The sequence below is a fragment of the Panicum hallii genome, chromosome 5, assembly GCF_002211085.1.
Source record: "Panicum hallii strain FIL2 chromosome 5, PHallii_v3.1, whole genome shotgun sequence".
Taxonomy (NCBI): Eukaryota; Viridiplantae; Streptophyta; class Magnoliopsida; order Poales; family Poaceae; genus Panicum; species Panicum hallii.
The window spans coordinates 29,558,037-29,577,320 of record NC_038046.1 but is presented as its reverse complement, the minus strand read 5'-3'; the positions used below and the strand labels follow the sequence as shown (position 1 = coordinate 29,577,320).

General features: G+C 45.8%; 1 non-coding gene across 1 annotated transcript; it reads left to right on the top strand.

Moving 5' to 3' along the window:
* The first annotated feature begins 13,883 nt into the window (after positions 1 to 13,883).
* On the top strand, positions 13,884 to 13,990 carry LOC112896051. Its single transcript, XR_003229341.1, has one exon. It is a non-coding gene; the product is annotated as a small nucleolar RNA R71 (small nucleolar RNA).
* Positions 13,991 to 19,284: the final 5,294 nt, after the last annotated feature.

Below are 19,284 nucleotides of genomic sequence, written 5' to 3'. Positions count from 1 at the left end.
ACACAGGATCCAAGTTTTAAACCGATACCGGACTCTCCGTCCGCCGTAGCACACGGCACAACTGCCAGACACTTTCCAAACAACTCACACCAGCCCAATCATTCCCAAGAGAAACACTAGTTATGTGACCACACCATAACTTGCCCAATACCGTGGGCACGGCTATTCGAATAGATTTTAACTCTGCAGAGGTGTGCAACTTTACCCACAGGTGGGGTACCACAGCACGAACACCTTAGTGCCGGTGCAGATCCCAACAAAGCCATTACCCACCTTAGCTAGACCTGACTAGCCACCACGGGATCCATCAAGGGGTCATTCGACCTATCTCCGAGGTTTAACCGGGGCATAAGTCACACAGAGCTTATCCCTTCTCCTTGATCACCTGTTGCTCTCAGCTCTCCTGATGGCTATCAGGCTAACTAGTGGGATTTATGCTAAGCCGTTGCCCATACAACGGTCAAGTGGTTTGCACGACAGGAAGCTAGGTGAGATGACACATCAACTCGGTCCTTAGGGGTGACAAGATGGATATCTCCCTTCCTTGCCCTACCACACAGGTACGAGCACGCCAACGGCAATTCACACAGAAATGCCATCCATCCCGTCTGACTCGTCTTTCAAAACCACATTTTATCCCTTCCCACACACACACGTTTTCTTTATAAAATCAGGTGGTCAAAGTAGGGTTATCTCAAACAAGGGTGGCTATCCTACCATGTTTTCAGCACGCAAAACCATGCAATTTTATAAAACAGGCCACTGGGTTGTGTTTATAAAAACTAGGACAAAAACATGCATCAAAGGGCGGAATTGAACTTGCCATCATCAAACCCTTGCGGGAGGTCCTGATCGAAGTACTGTCCCTCGGGTCCGGGGTCGCAGAACTGGTCCTCGGTTGCTTGGTCGCAGTCGGGAACTTCTTCGTTCACTCCGTGTCCTACGACGCAAACAAACAGACATACAATCAAGCGAAAGAACTAAAAGCTTTTATCGTTGGGCTTGAATCGGAAATAATTTAGTTACGGAGTTAGGGGTGATATCTTTGGGTGGTTTCTTAATGGCATGGCTAAAACTATACTAGAAAGGGCGTGGTAAAGTTTCGGGTCGATCGGAGATCGTTTCGCACATAAAATGACGAGGTAAAGAGGGGTTCAGGGGTTAAACAGGGGTCCAGGGGCTTGTTCATAATTATCCGGAAAGAGTAAGGGTCTATTCGCGAATCCTAGAAATATCCAGGGTACGCTAATGGGGGTCGAGTACATCTGGGCTTATGTTATGGAGGGTTCGGTTTGAAATAATAAAAAGAGTGAGGTCTCTTTTAGCAAAAGAAGTGATTAAAGAGGGGGAGGGGTCCTTTTGGGGAATACAGGAAGAAGGGGGGCTATGGGCAAAACGCCCTTCTCCTTCCTCTCCCCCGTGCAAAACAGAGGAGGGGGAGGCAGGGCGCCGGCGGCGGCCCGATCCGGCCGGCCAGGGCACGGCGGCGGTCCGGGGATGGGGGAAAAGAGAGAGGGGGGCACGGGGATTCCATCTCCGGCCTCACCTTGGCTCAGGACGCAGCGAGGGGGCGGGACCGCGGTGAGGGGCGGCGGCCGGTGGTGGTGTGTGTGGCGGCGGCGCTAGGGACAGAGAGGTGAGGGGCTAGCCGGGCTGCGGTGTTCGTGGGGATGCCAGGGTACCCCTCGGCCCCTTTTATAGGTGGCCGAGGCGGTGGGGCGGTGGGCTCGGCCGGCGGCGGTCGCGGGCGGCCATTAATGGCGTTTGGCCGCTCGCGGCCGTCGCGACGCGGCGTGGCTGCGGGGCGCAGGCGCCGAGGGCACGTGGGGAAGGAGCTGTGCGAGCACAGGGCGGGCGCGCGGCAGGGGAGCAGCGGCGGGCGGCGCGGCCAGCGACGGGCGGCGCGGCGGGCGGCGCGACGTCGCGGCCATCGTGACGACGAGCGGCGCGGCGGTCGGCGCGGCACGCGGGGCACGCGGGGCACGCGGGGCGAGCGCGTGCACGCGGCACGGCCGGGGCAGTGCGGGCGCGGCGCACAGGGCCGGCGCACGGCCGTGCGATGTTCGGGAGCAGGGGAAGGAGAAACAGGGAGAAGAGGAGGAAAGGAAGGAAAAAGGAGAAGAGGGAAAAGAAGAGAAAAGGGAAGAAAGGAAAAGAGAAAGGAAAAATGGAAAGAAAAGGAAAAAGAAATGGTAAAGGAGGAAAAGAAAAGACAATGGGGAGAAGAGAGAAAAGAGACGCGTGCCGGCGGGATTCGCGCGCGCGACGCACGCACACAGCGCGAGGAGAACAGCGAGGGGGGAAAAGAAAACGCGTCGGCGCCAATCGCGGCGGCAGCCGCGGCCGGTTGGCCACGCTCGCGGTATTCGCGCGAGGAGAAAAGGAGTTGCGCCGGCGCTAATCACGGCGGGCGGTCACGCGTGGGCGACAAGCCATCGAGCGATGCAGAACGGAACAGCGATCCGGTTAGGGTTAGGGTTTTGACGTCGAACCGTTTTTACGAATTACTCTAGCGCATGATTTAATAAGTGAATTTTCAGGGCGTCACAGCAGGGAACCCCTCCAAACAATAACCAATCCAAGGCAATACAAACGACCATACAGGATGACGGGTATTACGCACATCGCGGCCTAAACCTATCTAAACCTTGTTGTTGCTTGCACTTCGAGTTCCTGATCTCGGCGACACCCTACCTACAACCGACCTCACCTCGGGGGTATCCCTCAGTTGGCTTTGCGGCAACAGAACAATTTAGACAGATTCGGGCTGCAAGGAGCATAAAACCCTACGTCCTGTATGGTGGTTTGTATTGTCTTAGATGATTGTGTGTTGGAGGGGGTTCCTGCCCGCCCTTATATAGTCTGGGGGGTCAGGGTTAAAGAGATCCTAGCCAGATACGAGCTCAGGAGTCCTACCCGAGTACTAATCGGGTAGTTTCCTTTTGTTCCGACTAGTCATACTCGTGTCTGAGTAGCGTACAATAGGTATAAGGTAAGGGACATGCCCCATCCCTTATTCTAGGATATTCATGCCATGTGTGCAGTCCCTCAGTGGGCTTGGCGGTAAAACACCGACAGCTAGCGCGCCAGGTAGGGGCGCTCATTGAAGATCCCCTGGCAAGCTCGATGGCATCGTTCAACCTCACCGTCGCGCCGGAAGAAGGCGCGGCTTACATCTTCGGCTCCTGGGTCTGCATTGCCAATGGCTCTGGTAGCTTCGACAGCCACCTAGCCAACCCCAAAGGGCCAGAGGCATCAACGCCAACATCCAACCACGACATCGATGAACTCAGCAACAATCTCGGCGAAATCCAAATTTCCAATCTAATCGAAAATCGCGAGAGCGAATCCGGGACCAACTCGGCTCCAACTCGTGATGGGTCCGAACTTGACTCTCCGTTCGGACTTCACAACACAGCCACTGTTTACCGTGAGGCGCTACAGTCTGAGTCCCTATCCACATTAGAAAAGGACTAAGATCTATTTCAGCTCGGACTCCGACCGCAACTGGTGCTGCAATATCAACATGCCGCAACTACTTCGACTTCGTGAGGATGCTCGGTGACCCGCCGATGACTACTTTGACTACTTGTCTCGACTAGAAAAAAAATTAGGAGCGGACCTCACACTATCAATAATAACTAGTCGGAATCGACTCCGACTAGTCGGGCTTCACCAACAGACCATCGCGGCTCCATTAACGAGCGCTACGGCTTCGTCGGCAATCACCCATGAATCAAGCTAAGTCATGATATAATATTTTTCTAAATATTGTGGCAGAACCAATCTGAATTATACCGGCTCAAGTACGCGAGTCCACTCCAGAGGGCTCCAACATACTTCAAACGGTATAATCCCTTGGCCTGTCGGGTAGCGTCTCGATAAACCACCGATACAGGATCGAATAAGGTTACCTCACACGAAGGTGAGTCCAGAGATGCAGTCACCATCATATTTTACATCACAGGGAATTACATTACAAGAGTTTCAAAAAGTAGTACGAAGTTCCAAATTTAAAGAAAACATTACAAACTGTTAAAGTTATGGTTTTTGGCAGCGGAAAACAAATGCGACAACTTACAACACGTCGTCAAGACTGATGCCATGCTAAGCTCAGGCACGACATCACTCGGTATCATCAGTGCTGGCCGGGGACGGATCCCATTCCACGGACCAACCATCTGGAAGAGCACAGGGCCAAGGCAAGAGAAGAGTAGGATCTCCAAAGACATTACCTGAAAAACAAGTAACTAGCAAGACTGAGTATACTAATACTCAGCAAGGCTTACCCGGGATTGGGTATACTTAGCCCGTAACTAGACTCATGAAAGTTTATAATGGTTTTGGATTTAATTTCAGCTGAAAAGCAATAAAGAGTAGATCCTTAATTTCAACTTTTAGCTTTCAGGTTATAGTTGATTATCCATTCTAGATAAGCACCTATGGCTAATCAAGCATGGTAAAATCTTTGGTCGAACATCATCTTTGATAAACACAAGGTTGCTCTTGTTACTCTATGTGGTAAAGGGATCAAGCAGTCTCAATCTCCGCGAGAAACGGACGATTCTGAATTGAATTTCAAACCTTGCAAGGATAAACCTAACTCACACGCTTGGAACACCAAAGGGTCGTTCTGAAGCAACCGTTTGCCTTTCATTCCGACTCGTGGACAGGTCTACCACAAGCGACTGCAAGACCATACGCACTTCCAAAGTGCAGGACGTATGCCTGTAGCGCGACTACATGTCCGTACTCCTGGTTGCCCTTGCAACACGTATTCCCACATATCGAATTAAGTAACCAGAAGAAGCAAGACGAGTGGTGGGAGGTATGTCCACTCCTCGGGCCGATTGGTTACTAGGCTTACCGCTTACCATATTTCACAGCATGTGGTTAGTACTTTCAAACGCTTAATCCGCACTATCACACACTGCGACCTTATCAAATTCATCAACACAGACGGGGTATCATCTCGACCATGATACCTCACAAAACTCCCGTCCGTCATCCTTATAGTGATTACAGGAATGTAAACATTACAACTCCTATATCGCGCAAGTGACAGGAAATCACCCGACTTCTACCGGTCCTATTAGCATAGCAGCTAGTCGGACTCAAGTTCTAGTGTTCAGTACATCGGTTCCTGGAATTATGCAACTAGGGTTCCAAGCAATTCCTAAGAACTTAATGCATAGAATTACATAAATAGATATAGATTGCAGTGTAATTAAAATAGTGGGTTATGTCCGGGGCTTGCCTTTATTGGTGGGGCTGAAGTCAGGGATGTTAGTATTATCATCTTTCAAACTTTGGTTCGGGGTTTCCGATAATCCCTTGGTGACATTCACTTGGTCTTCAGGAATATCCCTTGCAGACTTCTGGGAGATCTCGTAGGTACCGTTTGTAGAAGTAGTCATATCTACATGCAATGCAACATTACATTCAAAGTGTGCACATAAAACTATCTTACTTCACTATAAAGTTGCAATCCAACATTCATTTAACATATTACTCGTATAACAATCAAAAGATCTGCATCTAAACTTGGATAGAGATTTAGGTGGACAACTAATTAAGATGGGCTATTTGTTGAAGACTACAACGGAGTTGATTGGAAACAACAGGGGTTTAATCGATAAGATTGGTAAAGAAGGGAGCTCTCTATACAGTTTTAGGAAATCTGCTGATTTCTGTTTGGAAGAGAAATCGGCATGAGTAGTTTCTGGATATGAGCAGAAGAGATTAGCCGATTTGAGTTCACCTGAGGTCAAATCGGCTGATATGGATAGGAATGTTAAAGGTACAGTGCTTCAAGGATAGAACAAGGAAGGATCTTGCCGATTGGATTATTCGCATGTTTTTTTTATCTATCCGATTGGTTGGTGCATCAGGTTCCTAATTGATCAATGAAAGCATCGATTACTTTAGCAGAGGGGTGATTCCTAAAGCAGTTGTGTCTTAACTGAGATGTGCTTAAGTGTTATCCTAGGTAACTAGGTGTGGTTGTATCGGCTTGATTACGTCAGCACAACAATTGAGTGACGTACAGCCGATGGGGTTATCTAAGTTAGACCTGTTACAAGAATTAGGTGTAACAGAACACTAATATCGGACTAGGCTGATGAGACCACAAGTGCGGAATTAGACTAAAGATGATGTGGCTGATGTGTTTGTGCCGATGGGACATGTTCTACAGATGTGCAGCCGATTGGAGTGGGGTTAAGGGTATATGACCGATAGATATATAGCCGATCTCTCAGTTGATAAATCGGCTGATAGAAGTGTGTGTGGATGAAGATGGGAAAACTAAGCATTGATCGACCATATTTGACCGATATGGAAAACAACTAGAATCGGCTTGGATCGGCCGATAGCAAGAATTCTAAGATTGTGTATACACCTCCGATACATCGACTATGTGCAGCCGATGTAGGACAGAACAAAAGAATTGTATCGGCAGTAGCCGATATTAGAAAGATAACAACCGTATCAGCTAACCAGCCAATGGTAGAAGCATATCAAAAGAAATGCATCGGCTGACAGCTGTTACACAGAAACATCATAGACTCAAAGGAAACGGATGCTTAGCGGCTGAGCTGATAGCCGACGCTGAAGTATAACTGCAGAGATGTATTGGTTAAACGGCAGATACACACTAACTAACAAGGAGCTTTATTCGAAGAGGACCTAAGGAGACTGCAATCAAGACAAGGATAACGTCTTGATGGCAGGGATATGAGCACTCGTGTGATAGGATTAACTAAATATCACACATCTCCACTTGAGACATACATCCTATGATTTACCTTTCAGCTACAACATAAGCATATCACATAAGGTACAAATAAAGCACTCATTCCCTAATATTTAACTTAGACCACAAATCAAAGACTTTTAACTCAAGATCACAACATAAAACTTGTAGATTTGACCTAAGGTTCAAACAAAACTGATTTTGTATTTTTATGAACTTCTTACGAATTTCTATGAAATATAGAAGTTCACTGATTTGAAAATAAAGAAGGCTCTTGGAAATTTTACAGAGAACACCCTAGAAGAACTTTCTCAATCGAAGCAATTAAGTCACTGGTCGGGGAAAACAGAGAATAGGAAGATAACGACGATGTTCCGGCAAAGGAGTCGCCGGCATTAGGAAGATTCAGTGGGTCAGGGCAAACCTTGGGGTAACCTTGGTTGTGGAGAAGAACGGGTGGAAAGTGAATTCCCGCGATGAACAGGATTGGCGATGAGAAGTGCTCGACGGTGACGAGGTTCCGTGGGTGACGAAGAAGCTTGCCAGGGGATTGTAGTGGGTGGTGGATGACCGGAGGGATATTCCTCACGGTGACCCGTGGCGGCGATAGTCGACTTTGCCACGGTGACGACTTTGCCTCAAGGGATCCGAAGAGGCTCGATAAGAGGGTCCAGGAGCTTCCTCGAGGTGTGTTGTGGTCTTGCTTGAACAATCGGCGAGGAATAGGAGTTGCTGGACACCATGGACTTATAGGAGAAGCCGACAGGGCCGAATTGGTTCGCTATGCCGACTCCTCCGCGAACCTCAGGGTCCTCCTGTTCACGGGCTAAGCCTCCTCTGCTCACGCGCTAGCGCCGCGCTCGCGCCACCCGAGCCACGTCCACCTCCGCGCCGCCCGCGCCCTCTGCGGCCGCCCGCCGTCGTCTGCGCCGCAGCTCCGCCTGCGCCCCGCGTGCCGCCGGCTCCGCGCCGCGCCAGCACCGCGCACCCGACGCCCTACGCTGCTCCTGCTCGGCTCACGCGCGCCGCCAGCCGCGCCGAGCCACCCTGTTTGCTGCAGCCGCCGCCCCCGCTCGGGCCGCCCGCTCCAGCGCGCCGCAGCCGCTCCGCCGCCTGAAGCCGCGCCCGAACGCCCCATCCAGCCGCCGCGAGCCGCCCGCGCCGCGCGCCCCGCACGCCGGGCCGCCGCCCTGCGCACGCGCCCCGCAAGCCGACCTCGCTCCAGCGCGCCGCAAGCATTTATGACACGTCATGATGACGGAATAGACACGTCATAATGCTTGGATAGACATGTCATGATGACTTGCACCTTTTACACTTTAGTCCTGAGTAATTTTGAGAATTACTTTTGTAATTCAACTACTTGCACAAAAGGACTTGTACTTTTATAAAATTACATAAATACCCCTATTTTCACAACTTTACCCAAATTTTTATACAATTCAATACATGCATTTCTAATGCAACTTTTTGGATAAATATATATTTTTACACGACATAAAGTAAGAAGAACGTGTTTGCAAAACCACCCTTCACTTATTTTGAAGTTACCCCTTATCCAAATACATTTTGCAAAAACAACCCTAGGTTTTTCTGTAATTACAAAAATACCCTTTTTACTTGCGCTTTAAATTTTCAAAAGCTTCACATAAACATACACGAACTTTACACTAACAAGCACATACTTCACACTAACAAAATATATGTCTAGCTTACAAGTACATGAACTGTCACAAATATCATTTATATTAACCATGTGCCTCCGTGGCCACACCATAATTGCGTTTCCGACTACTCATGCGGCTGCGGGCTTGTAGTTGGGCTTACACCTAATGGGTGTATAATATGCACTCCATGAGATTTGCTCTAGTTTTCTCTTAACAGTCGCTAAAATATCCCGATAGCACACGCTTTAATCCATGAGACCTCGACTCTTCTGTACGCCTATGTTCCTACACGTGCATGCGGCCATGCTCCCTGCACTATGGGCTATGGTTATCAGGGATCAGGTGCTTAAACGTAATAGGCTACCTACCCGAAGAAATTATGTGACCTAGCAAGAGCAAGACGTGAAAAATTTACATGCATTTTACAATGCTAGGATTTGCTCCCGACTCGATATCATGTATACCAGTTACAACATATTTTTGGGCCATGCTGCTAGGTAAGGTATGCTCCCGAGAGCTACCTTACTTGGCTATCACTTCATCGGCATAGACCACTCGTCATGCTTTCGGCAACTTGTCTAGCTCTCATGCTCGGGGGTTGGGCATGACAAGGCACTCGGCGTGCCTTTAGCGACTCATCTAGCTCCTATGCTCGGGGGCTGGGCGCAATAAGGCACTCAGCGTGTTTGTGATGGCTCGTATGGCTCCCATACTCGGGGTTGTGTTGGCGTTTCATAGCGTCATCACCAGGACGGTTAATCCTCGGCGGCAATGCTAGGAAACGCCATGTGGTATTTCTTACATCACAGATAAATCCGCAAGCGCACGAAATATTGTTGTAGCATTTTACCCATGAGTAATCTCGGGTGTCGTATTTATATTTCTGCAGGGAAGGCGGCGGTTATGAAATAGTTAAGTTGATGATAAATTTTTGCTTGGATATTCAATTGCATAAACAAGGGTAAGATGATATATGGATAATGAGGTAGTGTGACACATAAGTTACTTAAGCTCAAACTCTTAGCAAAGACATTAGGCAGGGAGAAAGGAAGAAGAAAGTTACCTTGGGTATTATGTACTTTTGTCTAAACATACAGCTCATATTATACACTCATACACATAAATATGATTATCCTTAGCTTTAGGCTCCCAGGCACTACTGGGAGAACCGCACAAGACTGGTAGAGGAGCCACCAGTCCACTCAGCTACTTTATGGACCTCCTATCGCAACTACCCGAACGGGGAGGATTACGCTGGATGGATAGAACTGTCACCACCTGCTGCCTACCTCAACTAACCATGGGATAGAGCCGCGTCCGGCAACACTAATTAACCCAGACACCACGTCTATATTAAAGAGTAATACTCTACTATCCTGCGCGGAGCCCCCACCCTCCGAATAGACAAACATCATACTAGAGCAAACATACGAATACTGGAACTGTTGCCATAGCACTAGGTTAACTCGTCTAATCATGCAAGGCATAAGGTACAAGTATAAACTAATCATAGCATACATGTCTGACACCGCAGAATATAAACTATGCGAATATATAAATCTAGAATAGAACTCTATTAAAGAATTCCGAGTATTACAAAGGATAGGAAAAGCAAAACCCATACTGAACACTCCTAAGCAACCTCATGAACCCGAAGAAGAGCTACTTCACATAAACTCCACTATCCTAAGGACTAAGCAAGAGAGGAACTAGAGAGAGAGCAACTTGAGGTGTGTCTTCATCTGGAGCCCCTCCCCTCATATTTATAGGCATGCCCATGGGGTGCTCCTGCCATGCAACCAGCTGAAGCTCTGCAGAACCGACCTTGGGAGCCAATGGGATGGTGAAACGTTGAAGAGGTAAGGCGGTGGAGCTGGTTTTGGTTCGGCCGAACCAGGTGGTTTGGCCGAACTAGACTAAGCTCCTGCCGACCTCAGCTTCGTCGAGGTGATTGACATGTGGGCCCTGGTCACTCCTGAGCATGGCTTGGGTCTATCCTAAGTTGGTTGCCTACTCTGGTGGGCCCTTTGATCCATGTGGGGCTGAACGGTGCGTTCCGATTGGTCGATGCTTTTTGCCTTGGATTCAAGGATGTGTTTTCCCTCCATTTCTGCTCAATTTCGTGCATAGCACTAATTTCCAAGGGACATGTGGAAATGGCATTATTCTTAGATAAATATGCGGGTGAGGAATGCTAGTTCTCCCAATTTTCTGATCAAATTAACAGTAGAAATTTGTCTGCAACGAGCGTCAACAAGATCCCTCAAGCTGTCCTTTGCTCGTCCCGAGCAAAGAAGGACTTAAGGTTGTTGATCAGAAAATTGTTGTTACCCATTACCTGTCGTTGTGCCATGTCTCGAGGCTTAGGTGATCTCTTTGAGGCTGAGTAGGTTTGGCATGAGTACCCTACCTTTGTTACCTTAATCATCTATGGGGCTTCTTAGCTCCTCCTTGTCTTGGGCTGTTGAAAGTTAGAATGGTCGATAGAGCAATACCTACCTTCTTTTTGTTCAACAATCTATCTGGAGGTTTCCTTTTGAATTTTGGAAACAAGACCAAGTTCCTCTAATGAATCTCTCGGATCGCGCAAGGGTGTATGAAACCTTACCAGGGCAATCTTTGCCTCCTCATATCTAGAGCTTTTGTAGGGCTCAAGGTATGGAATGGATGAAGCATACCTCCATTTCATATACCGCCAAGACAAAGAGTGGATACATGGAGAAACAAGTCATAAACCAAGATCAAGATGTGCATGTGTGTGGATCGATGAAGGTATGATTACTCCTCTTTTTGTGTGACCCCTCTCTGCTTTATGTTTGTTTTTGGACATAGCTATCCCCTTTATTCTTCTCTCTTTTTTTTTGGGGGGGGGGGTGTCATGCTTCTTAGCATGCATTTCTGTTTCTTTGGGGTAACCATATCTTCATTTTTATATTTTTTTCAGGGATACTTGGAGAGAGATCACATAGCACATGGAGTATTTATTTGGTGGATGGATGGAGCATGCAGATTCCCGGTGTAGGAATTTCACAATGGGTGTGGAGTGTGCGTGATCTTGAGCAAGAGGATATGAAAAGCATCTCACTAAGGTCACAACATTTTGACAAAGCTCAATGAAATAGCAAGTAGCAAATGTGTAGGAGTTTTTTTCAAAGTCTATAGCATATGGCTCTGGTAGGACTTGTAGCATCATTGAGGAACTTTTCTTTCCTTTTCATTTTGAAAACAAGGACTCCAGATATCATGTATTACTCAAGAGAAGATTATAAAGATCTATCTTCCATATCTATGCTCACAACAACCTAGACTTGGATGAAGCATGTGCAACCCACGAGATTTTCAGATCCGGCAAAGGTTTTAATAGCCAACAGACTCAAACTCAGGAAACACTATGCTTAGGACTAGGCAAAACAGACAAGCAAGAGTATAGCAGTTATTCATCCTTTCAACATTAGGAAAGCTAGGCATTCATTACCGCGCATATGGAAGGGAAAATTAAGCAGAAAAATATTTTTGTTGTTTTTATGGTTTTTATATTTTTATTGAAAATGGTAAAGATACAGTTCACTTGGTGGAGAACCTCCCCCAAGCTAGCTCTTGGTTTAAGGTCCGATGAGCAGGACCCTCTCCATACCTTTTTAACTCGAGGTCCAGTCGCCCATACCTGGAGAGGAGGTCGAGGACGACGACGTCTTCTTCTTTCACTATACCTTCTTGTTCTTCTTTATTGTCGTAGGTGGTGTGGGAGATGGATCCATGTTCTTTGGAGCGGGATTGTTACTCCTTGGCTCCTTTCTCTTTGTTCTCCTTCGTTCACCTTTCATGAATTTCCTCACGAAGGTGATGAGACTATCCTCTTTACGAGGTGTTACTTCAACTTCAATGATTTTCTGAAGATTTGGCTCATATTTGATCCGGATCATTAGGCATTCTTCCCTGGAAATCAAACTTTTCTTCCTTGCCATTGATGTGGAGTCAGATTTCTCCAGCCCCAACATCGATATGATCATCTGTTGTGCTGAGGAATGGCCGGCCAAGGATAAGTGTTGTTTCCTTGTGATCATCCATGTCCAGCACCACAAAGTCGACAGGAATGAAGCAATCCCGCACACTCACTGGAATATCCTATACGATGCCTTCTGGGTACTGAACAGAGGAGTCAACCAGTTGCAACTGCATTGGTGTTGGAGTCAAACTTGAGTAGTTTAGTCGATAGAATATTGCCTTGGGCATGACACTGACACTAGCGCCCAAGTCACATAGAGCCTTATCGAAGTTCTGTGTCCCAATTGAACAACTGATAGTGGGACATCCTAGATCCTTCTTCTTCTCAGGAAGCTGTTGGAGTATAGCTGCACTACACGCCTCGGTGAGCTTGATTACCTCGGTAGTGGGTAACAACCGCTTGTTGGTGAGTATGTCCTTGAGATAGCGAGCATAGGTTGGTACTTGCATCGCCTCAAGCAAGGGCACACTGATGTTGATGTGCTGAATTATATCCACAAAGAGTTTGAATTGCTCATCCGGTGCCAGCCTCTTGATTTTGGTAGGGAACGGCAACAATTGAGTGTCGTAGAATTCATGACGATCCGTTTTCCCTCCATGCACCTTGTCAGTGTCATCGTTGCTGGGCGGCTCTTCTGCCTTCTTGTTCTCCTTCTCCCTGCTGGCATGGTCAGGATAAAGGGGGTCACGCGTGGTTTTACCTCCTCTCGTTGTTACCACGTTGATGTTCTCCATGGAAGATTCGGGTTGTCCTAGGATCTTCCCTATCTCAGCAGAGGGAACAGCAAAAGCCAGCTGAGCTAATTGAGTTTCAAGCATTTTGTTGAAGCTCAGCTGGTTCTTGATTGAAGAGGAGATGTCATCCATCTTCGCTTGAATGGTCTCCAAGGATTTGTCGTTGGCGGCAAGCTTGTTTTTTAATGATTTGTTGATTTTTGCTTGGCCTAGGACAAGATCCCTCAAGAAAGGTTGGTTAGGATTAAATGAACTTGAATTGCCAGTACCTCCTTGGTAGTAGGGACGCGACTGATTCCACCCCTGACCTCCTTGTGGACGAAACCTATTGTTGTTGTTCATATACATGACATCTTCATGGGTTTCGGGGCAGTCGTTCCCCGAATGTTCGGTGTTCCCCCAAACCTCGCAAGTAATGCGAGCGTCTAAAGGCTTGAAGTGCTTGTGTTGGAGCCCTATCTTGGGGATGTTCTTCTATCTTCTTAAGGAGGAGGTCTAGCTTAGCGGCCAGCATGTCCGTCTCCTTGACGGTGTGCATGCCCCGTTGGCGTGGTTGGAGACGTTCATCATTCCAACCTTGGTTGGACACCATCGTCTCGATCAAAGTTTTGGCCGTGTCAATGGTTAGCGAGAAGAAAGCACCACCTGCAGCAGCGTCGATGTGGTCACGGGCTATTGAAGTCAGCCCGTTATAGAAATTTTGAAGAATGAGCCAATCATCCATCCCATGGTGAGGACACGCTAGGATGTACTCCTGAAGCTGTTCCCATGCTTCAGTTATCGACTCATTTGACGCCTGCTGAAATCCAGAAATTCTTCCTCGAAGAGCATTGGTTTTGCCCATGGGAAAGAATTTGGTGAGGAATGCCTTGGTACAATTATCCTAGGTGTCTACTGCACTTCTATTGGCATAAAACCACTGCTTTGCCTTCCCCAGAAGGGAAAACAGAAACAGACGGAGTCAGATTGCATCTTGGGTGACTCCATTGATGACAAAAGTACTGCAGAGTTCCAGGAATTGTTGGAGATGTGCACTAGCATCCTCATTGGCCTTACCACAGAATGGGCTAGCTTGCACCATCGTAATGAGACCCATCTTGATCTCAAAATTTTTAGCTCCAGTGTGAACGGATGACTTGACTGGGACATTATCAGCAGAAGGAGCAGAGAATTCACGGAGCGTCTTCTGGGCCATGGCGTTGAAAGTTGGAGTAATAATGATTGTTTCGACTGTCAAGAGTGATATCTAAGGAGGCATGACACGAAGTCAAACTCTTCTCAAAAGTGACTTCGGAACCAGTCATACAGTACCCTGTTTTCACATTAAAGAGAAAACAAAGCCTTAAGCAACAACTATATCTATTCTTTTAACCAGTGCCTTCCCCGGCAACGGCGCCAAAAATACTTGTTGGCGTTTCGTAGCGTCATCACCAGGACGATTAATCCTCAGTGGCACCACGTCTACGTGGGATAGAGCCACCTGCCGCCTACCTCAACTAACCATGGGATAGAGCCGCATCCAGCAACACTAATTAACCAAGACACCACGTCTACGTTAAAGAGCGATACTCTAGTATCCCACGCGGAGCCCCCACCCTACGGATAGAGAGACATCATACTAGGGCAAACATACGAATACCGGAACCGTTGCTGTGGCACTAGATTTACTCGTTTAATCATGCAAGGCATAAGGTACAAGTATAAACTAATCATAGCATACATGTCTGACACCGCAGAATATAAACTATGCGAATATATAAATGTAGAAGATAACTCTAGTAAAGAATTCCGAGTATTACAAAGGAGAGAAAGAGCAAAACCCATACCGAACACTCCTAGGCAACCTCAGGAACTCCTAAGGACTAAGCAAGAGAGGAACTAGAGAGAGAGCAACTTGAGGTGTGTCTTCATTTGGAGCCCCTCCGCTCATATTTATAGGTGTGCCCATAGGGTGCTCCTGCCGTGCAACCAGCTCTGCAGAACCAACCTTGGGAGCCAATGGGGAGGTGGCACGTCGAAGAGGTAAGACGGTGGAGCTGGTTCCGGTTCAGCCGAACCACCTAGTTCAGCCAAACCAGGCTGAGCTCCCACCATCCTCAGCTTCATTTAGGTGATTGACATGTAGGCCCTGGTCACTACTGAGCGTGGCTTGGGTCTGTCCGAAGTCGGTTGCCTGCTTTGGTGGGCCCTTTGATCCATGTGAGGCTGAACGGTACGTTCTGATTGTTCGATGTTTTTTGCCTTGGATTCAAGGGTGTGTTTTCCCTCCATTTCTGCCCAATTTTCTGCATAGCACCATTTTCAAAAGGACATGTGGAAATAGCATTATTCTAGATAAATATGAGGGTGAGGAATGCTAGTTCTTCCAATTTTCTGATCAAATTGACGGTCGAAATTGGTCCGTAATGAGCGTCAACAGGCTGAGCGCAGGAAACAACTCGGCATATCACTATGCGCGAGAACAGATTATCTTCGGATAAGAGTTGTTTTGAGCGATAATTTAGGATTTCTTTGGGGAAATTATTTGTTGAACTATTTTTTCACGAATATAAGAAAAAAGAGGTTTTCAAATTTATGAACCAATTTGCCTATTTTAACCATCAATTCAAACTCTTAATTCATTATACAATGTATGCCATAACTTTTTAGATCCTTTTTTCCAAACCTTGAAATTTGAATTCAAAGCTCAGGGGCAGCATGATACGTGTCATCAATGGCTTATTTTTTAAATTTATTTGGAAGATAAAGACCAGAAGGTTCAAGACTAATTTGACCCTCATTCTGATTTTTCGATTCAACCTAAGATTCGGGGGCTACTCCATATGGAGTGCAATTTTCATCGCACCCCATATAAAAGAAGACTACTCATGGCATCAGCATCTCACAGCCTCGAGGCAGCCAAGAAGTACTCGGAAGACATCTTCGTGACGGAGTTTGGAAGAACTCGAAAACGCCTTCAGTACTCGAAAGCCTACAGTACTCGGCTATGAAGAGCTTAGGGGTTTGTCAGACTCGTGGCCACGGACTGCGCACATGGTATAGACTTTCTAGAATGAGGGATGGGGGCATGCCCATACCTTATACATGTTGTCAGCTACTCAGTCGCAAGTAGGACTAGTAAGAACAGAAGAAAACTACCCGACTAGTACTCAGGTAGGACTTCTAAGCTCGTATCTAGTTATGATATGTGTAACCCTGTCCCCCTAGACTATATAAGAGCAGGCAGGAACCCCTCCAACACACAATCTTTCTAAGGCAATACAAACCACCACACAGGATGTAGGGTATTATATTTTCAGTGGCCCAAACCTATCTAAAATTTCGTGTTCCTTCCACTTTCAAGTTCCAGATCTCAGCGACACCCCACCTACAACCTACCACCTCAGGGTATCCCTCAGTGGGCTTGGCAGTAAAACACCAACAGCACATCCACTTGCTTTGACCATCATGTTGACTCAGAACAGACCTTGATATGAGACTGTTAGACTGTTGCTATTGGAAAGTTTATCTTCAAAGCTTTCCATACATATGTAGAATATAAAAAAATGGAGTCTGTGTATGTGGCCTAGGTGATGACTTTAAGGTGGCCTAATGTAGGACACCGACATGGACTCCAACATGGTATGTTGTGGAGTTCCAACTTAGCTTGGATAACCTTGCTAGTCGTCTCCTTCTCTGTGCCTCAATTAATTTCTTCCTAGTCCTCTCCATAGTTCACAACCATAATAATTTCATTAGGTAGCAAACCTTTCTTAAAATTACTAAATATGCATAGGAATAAGTGAGGCTCGCTTACGTTCTTATCTAATGGTCGTATCGAAGAGCATCATGCACTCATTAGGATCCAAAGTGACCGGTTACGAAGCACTTTGTCACCTATACCGATAGGGTTGGCCACAACTGGCCAAAAGGCCATGCCGTATTCAACAAATTAAAGATGACAGAAACAGTACAAATACAGCCATGAAAGAAGTTCAGGCTGTATTGGATTAAGATGACAGAAATAATACGAGTAAAGCCCACAACTATGAAAGGAGAAACACTTGACAAATAAAATTACAAAAATATGCAAGTAATGGTCAAAAATGCGAAAGGGCATATAGCTTAGTGGTTACAAGAGCCTCAGTATAGCACCTCAAGTTCTGGGTTCGACTCCTCGTGGGAGCGAATTTTTTAGAATTTAACAATGTTGAGCTTTCGGTGGTAGGTGATATTCCCGTCAATAGTGAGGCACCTGTGGTGACTTCGTCAATTTCGAAGATTTGCTGGCTCAGTCTTCGAAAGGGTAGGGTTTGCATATGTGTATTCATATGGGTGAGTGTGCGTACATTGTGACTGTCTAAGTTGTACTGTGTAATATAAAAAAAAGTAATGGTCAAAAATTTCAACAGTTGAATTGTTAGAGGGTGATACTCGTGTTCCCCATGTAATGACTCGCTATATTTATAGTCATGATCTCATGGGAGATTTGCTTTGTAGCTTTGGATCCTTACCTTTTCCGTTACTCCTAAAAGGACAATTTCACTTTCAAACTTTAGGATGCTTCCAATTGCTGTTATTAATCTTTATCCCCTTCTTATACTCCCGCACATAGTTTTTTGTGTCTCAATCATAATCTTCACTTGCCTACAGTCTTCATATCCTACCAAGCTGATCTATTCCCCATATGGATCAACGAATGGATGGAGAAGACGAGGTGGTACTAGTGGTATGTGGCGAAGAGTGTGATGCAGCACCAATGTTTGACATCAACACAGGAGAGGAGATTCTTCGCATATATGATTGTCTTGCCCCTCCATCAGGTCTCGCTTGTGTTGCGGGATGTCTCCTAGCTACATCACGACCGGACAAGGATCCACTAGTGTTTGGTGGAGCTATCTATTTTTGGGATCTTAATAAGGTACTTGCTGATTCGGCCATACCTTCAATCAAAAAGAAAGATGGCACATGTATAACAGCGTATTGTCACTCCTCGCATATTGTAATTTGTTCTTATCTTGCTCTAGTCTGGATAGAGAAGTTTTCCAGCATGTGTTTTCCCATTTGCTATACATGTTAGATCATAAACTGTTGAGAAAATAACAAACAAGTCTACGGATGCGTGGCTGCCTAGTATTTACTTTAGTACAGCAAGGTCCTCCGTAATATAAGTTGCGAGAGAGTTGCATGATCTTCTAGGTTTTTGTACAATTTGCAGCGTAGCGAATCTAGTCCAGTATATAAGAAATCAATTTATCAAATTTCTAACTTTCCTAGATTATGCTGAAAATTGGAGGACAAAAAAGTTAAATGGGAACTGATTTAGCATATCCTAATCCTTTTATCTAGTCTGACCCAAAAAGTCAAAATAATTTCCATCAATATTTGCAGGATTATTTCTGATAAACCAATAAGGGAACATGATCCCCTTAACTTGTGCTACCTATGACATTTTCACAATCTTAGTGAAATATTATTTGGTGTCTTATACTAGAAAAAAAAATATAGGCCCCCTAATATGATCAAAATTATTTTTTTCAAATCACATACCTCAGCCATTATGAAAACTGTTTAAAGCGACCCCTAAATCTGTATCTAAATCACTCACCATTAACTTTCCATAATGAAAAATAACCTTAAATAATAATCACTTAAACTATTCAACTACAGCATTGTAGAAACTAATCTAAAATAATTCCTAAATCTACATCTAAATTGTTCCCACCTACGCCACTACAAAAACTAACTTTAAGTAACTCCTAAATCTGCATCTAAATTACTTACATCTATTGTTATAAAAAAAACTAAAATTATCCTATAATGCTCCAAATTGCCTATTTTTAACTTTTTATTATAGAAATATTAACTTATAAGATATAGAGGCCTCATGTGCGTCACTATGCAGACCATTGGAAGCGATGAGCACATCAGTTTTCATGTTAAACACATAGTTCAGGCTATGGTTTCAACTAAACACATGTCAAACACATATGAAGGTTCTATGCAAAGTGAAAAATCTATGAATGAGAAATAAAATACATAAAGTAATGGCTAACTGAAGTCTATGATAACTTGACAAAGATATAAAAAAATATCTATATGAACAAATAAGAGAGTGCAAAGATAAACAACTTTGATTAACTG